This window comes from Echinops telfairi, unplaced genomic scaffold, assembly GCF_000313985.2.
Source record: "Echinops telfairi isolate 266 unplaced genomic scaffold, ASM31398v2 ScPeMD7_443;HRSCAF=831, whole genome shotgun sequence".
NCBI classification, from domain to species: domain Eukaryota; kingdom Metazoa; phylum Chordata; class Mammalia; order Afrosoricida; family Tenrecidae; genus Echinops; species Echinops telfairi.
In genome coordinates, this window is record NW_022104341.1 from 81,747,909 (window position 1) to 81,751,661 (window position 3,753).

The following is a 3,753-nucleotide window of genomic DNA, read 5'->3' on the forward strand; positions in this document are numbered from 1 at the left end:
GTAGGGTGGGGGTGGGGTGGAGGGCCAGCGGGCTTAGAGGTGGGAAGGGGAAGAAAGAGAGGGAGAAAGAAGGTGGGTGAGAAGCCCCTGCTTTAAAGTGGGGGTTGGGGGGGGAGGCCGATGAGCCTGGCTCTGCACTCAGTGGGGAAGAGGGCTGGCAGTGTCAAGAACCTGCGGCCTTGAGACAGACTTCTCTGAAACCGGAAGAGAAAGACCAGAAACCAGGCAGGGAGACAGCCTGGAGTGACTGCCTCAGTGGGCCTCTTCTCCACACCAATCCCAGGCCCTCTCACTCAGTCAGAAGCTGCCTCAGAGTTCACCTCGTTCCCCACCCAGCTGGCCATCTGCCACTCCCTCCCCAAGGTCCCCCCCCACACACACATATACACCATCTCCATGTATCTAATGATCTCCACCGAGCCCTTGGAGAGTCGGGCACTCCATAGGGCACCCAGCCATATTCCAGGTGGACATAATCCTGGGCCTTAGGAAGACCTGCAGGGGATGCAGGCCTGGACAGAAGGAGACCCTGTTTAGGGGGCCGGAGGTTGGGAGCCCTGGTTTGGGAAGACTTCCTGAAGGAAATGATACCCATGGTGGTCTGAAAGTTGAGCTGGAGCTGAAAGTTGAGGTGAAGACAACGTTGGACCACGTGTGCCAGAGCAGAACTGGGCACCACCTAGTTCTGTGGGAAGTATAGATCATGGGCCTTTCTTCTGAGGGACTCTGGGTGAACTTGAACCTCTCATCTTGTGGGGAGCACTCAGGGCAGCCAGTTCAGACACAGGGATCAACAAGTCCACTGGACCTCGAGTTCATCTTAGCTGAACAAATCCCAAGAGGGCCACCTGGAGGAAGCCAGGGTAGACAATGGACAGTGGGAAGCAAAGGGGGATGTTTAACTGGTGGGAGAGTTGCCCTGGGGCAGGATGGCAGGGGGTAGCAATAAGACTAGTCCACAGACTGGAAGGGGTGGATTCTAGAAATACTTGGAGGAATCTGCAGGACTTGGGGCTGGGTTGGGAGTACAGAGGGAGGGTGGAGGGAGAAGGAGTCAAGGATGGATCCCAGGTACCTAACTGGCGAGTCTGGATGTTGTGGGAGGAGATGACCCCTTCCAAGAGACAGTGTTTCCAGGAGGGACGGTTCCTCAGGGCCAAAGCGGTGGAGAGAAGGGGCGGGTGAGCTGGGGACTCAGCAGAGTTTAATGAACTCAGTGACAGGAGGCAGCTGGTGGCCTTAATGAGAAAGAATCCGTGGTGTGACCGGGCAGGCGCCAGATTGGAGTGGATTGACGTTTGAGAAGGAAATGAAGTGGGAGCGTAGACAGCCCTTTCAGGACAGGAGGGGATCTTAGCGAAGGCAGTGTGCAGCTGAAGGACGGTGTTCAGACGGAGGAGAGGGGTGCTGCCACTCTGAGGGGTGGTGCGCACTGACTAGGAAGAGAGAGGTGTCTAGGGAGCCTCGAGGGCTCACAGACGTGCAGGGCCCAGCTCCCCATCTGGCTCGGCAGTTTGGGACTAAACCCCAGGGAGGTGGAAAACCGGATGGCTGCAAGGTTGAGGCTTTGCTGGGCTGCCTTGGCAGGAAGGCAAAGTGACAAGTCAAGGGTGTGGCAGGAGGGTACTGAAGCTAGCCAGTGTGGGCTCTCTGGCTGCAGAACAAAGAAGAAGCAAGAGGTCGGTGGAGAAAATGTAGAGCATTCTGGGGAACTCGTGAAGTCGGGGAACAGGGACAGCAAGAGGCCATGTGGTGGGGCGAGGGAGAGCACAGACTGAGGAGTCTCCCAGTGTAGCTATGAATCCCACCCCTGCCTTGGGCAGGGGTTTGTATCCCTCTGAGCCTTTGTCTCCTCTGTAAGCTAGGGATGGTGACAAGTACAGTTGTGGTGTTGAGGGTTTAAATGAGTTAATGTATATGAAGGGCTTAGAACAGGGTTTGGCATCTAGTAAGTTCTCTACAAGTGGTTGCAGAGTGCTAAACCAAACTCACGATTCCGACGCAGAGGGACCCTCTGGGGCAGAACAGAACTGTGCCTGTGGGTTTCTGAGGCTGTCACCCTCTATGGGAGCAGAAAGCCTCATCTTTCTCCTGAGGAGCAGCCGGTGGTTTTGAACCATCAACCTTGTGGTTAGCAGCCACCACCGCCAGAGTATAGAGGTGCAACGGTATGATAGCAGAGTGTGGGGATGTCTGGGTTTCTCAGGGATGGTGTAGCGGAGAGTGATGACAAGAGCGATGAGGTCCCAGGTGTGGCAATGTGGGGTGGGGAGAGTGGCTGAGAGCAGAGGTATCAGGGGTGGGGAGTCAAAGATCTAAGAGGACAGAGAGGATTAAGTGGTTGTACACGGGTGAGATGCTGAAGACCCTTTGGAGGGGAAAGCAGAACTCATCAAAGCCTTACAAAGGAGGGGCAAGAAAGAGGGGCACTTCCTCCACCCCTCCTGCTGGCTCCAGCCTGCTGAGTTCCATGGAGACAAAGGCCCAGGCTGAGGCTGGCTCCCGGGTCTGGCCGCAGTTATGAGCCCTGCTGGAACTTGTAGCTGGATGAGGAAGGAGGCTGGGAGGCAGATCTGAGAGCGCCAGGGAGCATCTTTGCAGGAGGGATGCAGACTGTGGTCTAATGAACAGGGGTGATCTCTTTAGAGATCGCTGCAAAGCTCTGTGTCTCTGCCCCACCCCCGCCTCTAGTAGTTTACAGGACCTGGAGGGGGCCACAGTGAGGAGAACTGTGGGTGCCTGCTGTTACAGGGAAGGGCACCATCCAAGTGTCAGGCAGGGAGGCAGGAGGGAGGAACTCCTACTCCCCTCTCCCAGGTCTCCACTCTTCTCACCACCAGGGCCCATCCCCTCCGCCCCCTCGCTCCCAGGCAATGAGCCGCCCCCTGGGCACCTCAACTGAGCAGCAGCTTACCTCTGGCAGGCATCTCAGTGTCTCTGTATCTGGCTGCCTGTGTGGTCACCTGTGTCAGCAACACTCACCATGTAATGTGTCTGCGTTTGCATATCTGGGGGTATGTCTAATATGTATGCGTGTGTATACAGTGTACACACACATGCCTACACTCAAGAATGAGGAGGATGGGGCCCAGGAGTGAGACAGGAGCTGGGGAGCCACACCCTGCAGGATCATACTCAAGCTTGGGGGGTGGGTGTAGGTGCATGTATGTGATATGGCCCTGCCTCATACCTGGGGTGAGGACAGCTGTGGGGTTAGCTGGCGTGGAGGAGTGGCCACTCTTTGAGTTCAGGGAGGCAGAATCAGTTGGCAGACACCGAGGGTGGTGAATAAGCCCAGCAGGCAGTGAGTAATGGTGATATGGGAGGTGCTCTGGGGATGGGACGCTAATGGAGAAGTACCCTGTTGGGGACAGAGAGCGCTCTGGGGCTGGTGGGGGACCTGGGAAGCAGAGAGGTTCACAGTGAGGGGTGAATCCAGCAAATGACTGACAGGGGCCTGGGAGCAGTGACTGCAATCTGGGCTGGCAGGTGCATTCCCTTGTCCCGGAGGCTCTTGGCCCTGGGAGACGTGGGGCCAGGAGACCCGACTGTCTGCAGCCCCCATCAAGCAACTGCTCTGTGCAGCATAAGATCCCTGGACTGGGTGGGCTGGGCTGGGTTAACCTGGAGGAATTTTAGATGAAGACCCTTCCTCCCCAGGAGCTCCTGCCTCCACTACTAAGGACCATGCTTGCCAATAAATAGCTGGGTGATAAAATCAATGGTTAGAGCTTTTTAAATAATCAACCATCT